The sequence below is a fragment of the Pyrgilauda ruficollis genome, unplaced genomic scaffold, assembly GCF_017590135.1.
Source record: "Pyrgilauda ruficollis isolate IOZ18807 unplaced genomic scaffold, ASM1759013v1 scaffold25, whole genome shotgun sequence".
Lineage (NCBI taxonomy): Eukaryota > Metazoa > Chordata > Aves > Passeriformes > Passeridae > Pyrgilauda > Pyrgilauda ruficollis.
In genome coordinates this window covers 3,784,563-3,792,161 of record NW_024523822.1, presented here as the reverse complement: position 1 = coordinate 3,792,161, position 7,599 = coordinate 3,784,563, and the positions used below count along the sequence as shown (strand labels likewise).

General features: G+C 43.4%; 1 protein-coding gene across 1 annotated transcript in view; it reads right to left on the bottom strand.

Moving 5' to 3' along the window:
• ELOVL7 (ELOVL fatty acid elongase 7) overlaps positions 1 to 7,338 on the bottom strand; it is a 32,310-nt gene extending 24,972 nt beyond the window's left edge. Inside the window, exon 1 of the mRNA XM_041470754.1 lies at positions 7,220 to 7,338. The gene's annotated coding sequence lies outside the window, so the exon portion shown is untranslated. The remainder of the gene's footprint in view (positions 1 to 7,219) is intronic.
• Positions 7,339 to 7,599: the final 261 nt, after the last annotated feature.

Below are 7,599 nucleotides of genomic sequence, written 5' to 3'. Positions count from 1 at the left end.
AAAAAACTTAAAAAAAAAAAAAAAAAAAAAAAAAAAAAAGAAGAGCGATCCCATCAACAAAGTGCATTAGGCAATGGATGTGCAACATCAGAATAACACAAGAGACAATAATACTTCCAACAAAGAAGCTTGGCAAGCAGCAGAGTACTCAGCCTAATACTAATGTTCCTTTAAAACACCAGTATACTAGAAACAGACAAGTGTCTTAACAGTCTACTCAGCATGCCACAGCAGTAAAATACAAGAAAACTGGACTATCTCCAATACAAAAGAAAATTAGACTTATGTATAGCTATGCATTTAAGTTATCAGAAATAGTCTTAGTATTTTTGACATACAGGTTTCAATGCCTTGCAGAAGAGGTTGGTCAGTGGGTTTGGTTCACTCTGTATGAAGTTCCAGTCCCCAGAGAAAAAGGGGCATGTCTTCTACCAGTTAAACAGCAAAAGCTGCAAGCAAAACCAAAGTGTTGTGTGCTGGTTCAATATTCCAGTCAATATGCAAGACTAGCAGGCCACACCCCCCTTTCTGAACGTGAAGCAGCACCGCAGCCCTCACCATGAAAGCAAACCTGGTTTGCTTCTACTCGTCTTCTGCCTCACTTCACAATGACTCTATTGCTCACATTTAAACCAAACCATTTGCTTTCACAAACATTCTTTGTCTTATATATACATTATTCAGGTGCAGGTTCACCCAGCTGACCATATCCCAAAAGCGTGATGCCATCCCACTGACTGGAAAGGAAGACTGGATCTCTTCCCACTGCAGTCATCTCAAAGAATGAGCCAAGGTCATATAATTTCACAGTCTGTAAAAGTGACTCCCTCACTTATCACAAAAGTCTTTCTAGATTCAATCAGGTTTTGTCTGATGCTTCAGCACCTTGGATGAAAGCAACTGATGAAATATCACATTTTACAACAATATGCATAAAGTCTCTACAGGATAACAGCAAGAACACCAGATTGCACAATTTCCACACCTCCAGAGGCAATTTTCCATTCCATACTTTTAAATGTAGTTCAAATGGGGTATATGAGGTGTTCAGTTTTAAAATAAAATAGCAACCTCATTTCAAAACTGGGAAAAATTCCAGAGCAAACCAGAACTCAGCAAGGTCCAGTCCATGCTCAGAAACATTTTCTCCACAACTTTCTGATAAGCTTCCCTAACTGATCAAGTGGATCACTTCCGTTTACAAACAGCTGTTTCAGGAAAATCTGAAATTCAGATGGAGAATAATAACTGCTTGAATCTTAATGGGTGAAGTAAGGGACAAGTTGAAGAGAGGCACAGAGTATTCCAATGGCACCTGTGTTTTACATTCCCTTTTCTCTTTGTAAAATCTGCCATGCTCCTAGTTAGAAGTTAAACTGAGTGAACTTCCTAAACATCAGAGCTATGGCATGAGGCTATTTACAGCCTTGTCTTAAAGTTTTTTTTTTCCTTTTTCATGTAAAAACAAACTTAAGCAAACTCCTTAACAACCTGGCTTGTTACAGAACAACAGATGCTACAGAAACAATGTTGTCAGCACAGCAGGAATAATGAGAGTGATTGTAAAAAGGTTTTTGAGAAGTTTACCTTACAAATAGTTTTGTGAAAGGTTTCACTTCCAAGTTGACAGTGAACATTTGAGTTTACTTCATTATCCTCTTGGCTTTGGTCAATCATATATTCTACAATCCTCATTCACAACTGACAAAGGGGGACAGGGCACTTCCAAAGTAATAATAATAATAGTAGTAATAATAATTTCATTAAGCTTGTTACACCCCTTCTGCACAGTTAAAGACTAAAAAGTGAATTTTTTTTTGATTCAGCACTGAACAAACAAGCTAGAACTCTGACTACAAAATGATAAAGAATGTATTTAATCTAGATTTTTCCAACTGTACATTTAAACAAATACAAAAGGGATTGTTGTGGATGTTAAGAATACAAATACTGTAAAACACACTGTTCTCTTGCAATATACCTGAATCCAAGTAATTTTCACCTGTACAACAGGAAAACTTGCCAGCTACTACTTCTCTGAACTGACTACAGACATTTCCACATGCCCGTCTCCATCTATTCATAATGCCACAACTTTCCTGAAAGAAAGAACACAGTACCAATGTGAACCATTCCCATACTCAAAAAGCATAGAGAGAACCACTGAATCAGGTTTTTGTGACTTTGCTTTAAGTCATTTCAGGACTGATGATACAATGCAAATTATTGCCAAATCAACAAACTGATCTTTGTGATTCAGAGTCCAGCAAGAGTTGTCCCCTTCTTTTGTTAGAAAACAAAGAATAAAAGGAATAGAGCAAGCTATATTTTTCTCTCAGGCATAGCCATAAACCCAGAACGCCATCACTGGGATAGGAGCATTCTCTTAAATTCCAGCCCATGAGATGTCTGTTGAAACTTAGCAGTTTTTTGCACAGTACATCCTATTTCTTTGCACAGGGTTTTGCAGTGCGCTAGACAAACTTACGCTCACATTCACATGCATTCAGTGAGGCATTGCTTTAAAAAAAAAAAAGTCTTTGAATAGAGGTTCCAGGCACAGAGCCCAATGTGCAAGGCCCATATCAATATAAAACATAATCCAAACTACAAAGAATTCACAATACAATTAAATACAGGCAGGCAGCATGTAGGAATTCATAAAGCTGCTACAAGCAGCTTCTCTTGAGCACAGCCTGCTCAAGCAGAGCAAGTCTGGCTGTTTACAGGGTAAGTTTGCAATTATAAGAGCACTTTTAATAGTAGCAACGTAATTTTAATCAACCTCTCTCCCCATTACTCATACCTGCTCCTATGTCACCCTTGACTTCTGCTGGAACAACCATTTTTCTGGCTGCATAATAAAATAGATTGGGAAACAGACCCAGCGCAGGAGAGCAAGCCTCACAGAAAAAGAAAGGGTATTTTTTAACCCAGGCTGTTTCCTCAGTGCTTTTTAGTACCAGCTTTCAGTGATAAATACTCCAGCACAAAAGAAATGTGACACAAGAAGCACATGCAAAGAAAAGCATGTGGAATAATAGAAACATTGGTGAAACTGCAATATCAGCCTAAGTAGGTATCACAAGCAGAGTGGAGATAAGAGTTGATGTATTTGCTGCTTTTACCCCGGCACAGTTAAAAGGGGCAATCTGAATACCATTGCTCCTAGCAAATAAGATGATTCATAGAGGTTACTGACACCTGTATTTGTCCTCCTTATGACATCTGTGCCTCTCTGCAGGTGGAAGCCAGAGTTTGCTTTGGGCCAGGTAGGCTTCACAAGTAGTTTTTAAAAGATTTGTGTGCTACCTCAGGATTTTGAAATTAAATGCTACTGAAATTCAATTCCTCAGACTCTCATAAAGAACCAAGATAACACTTAAAGACACTTAAATCTGTGGTTGTCTAAAGTGTTTATTCATCTCACATTACTCCATTCACGAACCACTTATAGGTGTTTTCTAATCAACATATTCAGTGATAAATTGCTTTGCGTAACCATCTTAAGCAGACAGAACAAAAATAACAAAAAACATGCAGAAGAAAAAAAAAGACATATTAACAAAAAAAGACACATTGAAAGCATTTTACTTTGTGAATTCATTAAAAACAGAAAAAAAAACCTGACCAAAAAACAAAACCAAAACCAACTAACTATTCAATATTTCCATGTCAATGGTCAGCATTAAACACTGAAACCAAAGATAAGTAAAGAAAAGAAACACCTGAGTTATTCTGGTGTCTCTCATCAGTGTAAACTCACGTACTTAACTTTTTCACATTTTGGATTTCAACTAAATGCCATATACATAGAAAAAAATTCTTAACTGCTGCATCACTGGCAACTTTGCCAACTTTTGGCAAACTTTTGGCAAATTGGAAATGTGACAACAGGCACTTAAATTACTACATGTCCCTCTAGCTTTAGAGGTACCCTTTAAACTGAGCTTTTTAAAAAAAAGCACAATCAGCTTACAAAACTAACTACTTGTTTTGTAATTCTTTTGTTCTAATAATCTCGTATTTTTGAGGAGTAAAGGTTTTGTTTCCACCCTTTAGGCCGCATTTGCCCTTCAAATGCAGCAGTGAGCCTAGGTAGAGGGTGAAGTCCCAGGGCAAGGACATGGGACTTGCTCCCTAGCACTGTGGAACAATGCAGAGTAACCAATCAGCTTTCAGGGCAGCTTTCAAGCAAAGACCAACTTCCCTTTAAGTACTCAGACAGGCCTACCAAAATGGCTGTTTGAAGTCAACAATCCATAAACTGAAAAAAGAAAAAAAAAAAAAAAAAAAAAAAAAAAAAAAAAAAAAAAAAAAAACCAAAAAAACAACCTAAGTCTGCCATTTCTTGAATTTAATACATACTTGAGAAACAAGAAACTGATAAAAACACTGCCCGTGTGCCACATGCTGTGACTTCATGAAAGAAAACCGGAATAGTGAAGAGCTGCAGTGAGGGACAGAAGAATAGGGAGGGGAACAAGTATTTTTTTCCTTTCCAGCTGCCCAGGCATTGAGAAGCAGCTTAAAGTCTCAGACATCCATTAGCCTGAAGTGAATATGAGTGCTGGGCTACAACATTATTTGTATAAAACATGCTGTGCCACTGAAGATGTCAACATCCCATCTATTCATATTTGCCTGTATACTATATCTCTATTATCCCTATTTTACAAGTTGTCCTTGATCCACTTCAGACAAAACAATACAGTTGGTCTAAACCCATAACTGATAGCTGAACCATCTTATTTCAGCACATCAGCCTTCACCAGGAAAATTATGGGGCAGCAGCCTCTGACAGCCATGCTGAGGCAGTCATCAGGCAGGAGAGATGCCACATGAAGTCAGCCCAGTTAGATCCAGAGTACAATAAACACGATTTCACAAGCAGCTAATGAAGATCCATAAAGGGATCTTGGCTCCCTTCCACCTCCTGCCCTTGAACATGGCACAGAGGTGACATTCTCCCACTTCCCTCACCCCACACATGCCTCCCATGCCCATCCCATGCGCTGCTTGTGCCTCTGCCTCGCTCGGCAGCTGCCCACACCTCCGGAGATCTGCGCGTTAGGCAACCAGATACGGGCAGGCCAGGGGAAGCATTAACGCAGACACGCCGTGCTGAAGCAGCTTCAACAGGAAGAGCAGAAGTCCGCAGTGGGGGAAAACAAAAGATTCCCAGTTTATTGCAGCAGAGAGAAGCAAACCCAGGAAAGGCACAGAGAGGCAAGGGGTGCACGCTCAGCAAATGCCATCCAGTCATGTCAAGATACAAAAACACTCCTGATTAGTTCTTTTGCCACTAGCTGATAGGTATTTCATGGTATTTCATGAGCTTCATAATGAGTTAAATCCTATTTGGCTTGTATTACTTGACTAATGCTGTGGCATCTGTCCCAACACATTCCATGAATATTGCTTCTTGTACCAGAACCTGTCTTGCTCTACCAATAAATTCTTAATAGAAAGATCACATTATATTGAAATATCATAAAGTTGTAGCATTCTCTGTATTTTCAACAGAAGTGCTGCCTAGCAAGAATTTCAAAGAATCGTAGAATGGCCTGGGTTGGAAAGATCACCTAGTCCCAAACTCCTGCCATGGCCAGGGACACCTTTCCCTAGACCAGGATGTTCAGAGCTTCATCCAGCCTGGGCCTTTCAGGGATGGGGCATCCACAGCTTCTCTGGGCAACCTACTCCAGTGCCTCACTTTTAGCCTGTGTTTCTCCAGGTTTTCATATCATAGTTCTTTGTATATTTTCTTCAAGTAAACATGTGAGTACAAGTGCTCCCACTCCTCAGGGAAGTGTTTTCAGGGTACACCCACACTGGCTAATGCCATGTCAATACACCATGATTCCATCTCTACCTGAGGCAGCTCCGAGTGCGTTCCGGGCAGCACCCCAAATGTTGAGCAGCAGAATAAATCAGGCAGCATGCTGTTCCCAGGCTGCTCCCTACAACCAGAAAAACTTGCTGAAACTTCTCCCACGTAGTAGTGTTCAGTACAGATCTACACATGGGTCTGAGAAGAACTGAATTATAATGAAGTAAGGAAGAGAGTATCCATACATGACTGTAAGTTTTCTGGTTTGTCTGAACAGCTTTAATTAACATACCTTGATTTCCTATGCAAGTGAAAAAAAAAAATCAGTAAGAGCTGGTTTGCTGCCTCACTATGACTTTTCAAGCATCACACTATTCTGTCTTGGTGACAGCAATACCCAAGACTCAACCAAAGTTTCAATTCCAACAGTATTTACAAATTAAGTATCCACAAACTTACAATTCTATAACAATATACATGACATCTACAGTTGCAAAGAAGCTGCCCCAATGTAGCCTCATCAACATCCCCCCGCCGGCACTGACCTATCTCCTTGGCTCCTGGCCTCACTGCCTATGTGGTCAGTCCTTAAGGACAGACCTGCCCCACACAGCAGCAAAGGTGACCTGTCTCCAAAGACGAGGAAGGCAGCAAGCCAGACAGCCACCCTTCCAGACAACCCTGGCTAGACATCACCCCTCCAGCCCTACATTTTAATATCACCACCTTAAGCACATGGGCCACACCTCTCCCCTGACTGTCTCCAACCTTCACCCTTGCAGAGAAAAACCTCAGTAGTTTCTTGATGCCTGGTATCACCCTTTGGGAGCAAAAGATGTGGGAAGAAAAAAAGCATTTTTCAACAGTAAGGTCCCTGACGCAGTGGGGCCATACACATGCCACAATGTAACTTGTTCTTCATGACAGGAAGGAGAGCTCTGTTCATGTGAGGCACAGCCGGAGGTCCTTGAGAGACAGGCACCGGGAGGTGTGAGGCACAGCCAGAGGGTTTGGAGGAACAAGTACTGCTTAGTGCCAGAGCCGGTGAAAGGGTTTAGGGGAACAGACTCGGGGCGGTGTAGGGCACAGTCAGAGAGCTTGGAGGCCAGGCACTGCAGGCTGAAGTACACTCAGTGGAGTTGGAGGAGAGTCTGGAAGTATGGCACAGGAGGGTGCGGATAGGGAGAGGGACCAGGGATGCAGGTGCGCCCAGAGGACGAAGGTGGGGAGCAAAAAACCTCAGCGCGGAACAGCCATGGTTCTGCGGAAGAAAGAGGAGGTACACGGGAGCAACCAGGGAGTCTGAAAGGAAGGTGGGCAGGAGGCAGCCCGAGACCCGTCCCGTCCCGTCCCGTCCCGCCCTGCACGCCCCAGCGCGGGACAGACCCTGCGGAAGAACGCCGAAGGTTCCTGTTCCCAAGATCACCGCGGTGCCCCGCGCTCCGGTTTCCCGCTCCCGCCGGATCCACTCACGTGGCAGCAACGCGCCCCACCTGTCCCCGCACCGCCGGGCGGCAACTGCGCGGCGGCAGCGCGCGGCCGCGGGAGGGCGCGGAGGGGGCGGACCGCAGCGCCCGCTCCGCCCCGGCAGCGCCCCGCACCGCCCCGCACCGCCCCGCACCGCCCCGCACCTCCCCGGCAGCGCCCCGCACCGCGCCCCGTATTGCCTCCGCACCGCTCCGCACCGCCCCGCACGTCTCTCTCGACCGGGGCTCAGGGTCAGAAACCTTCGTGAGCCAGACCAGAGAAGGCCGCAAGTGCGATCC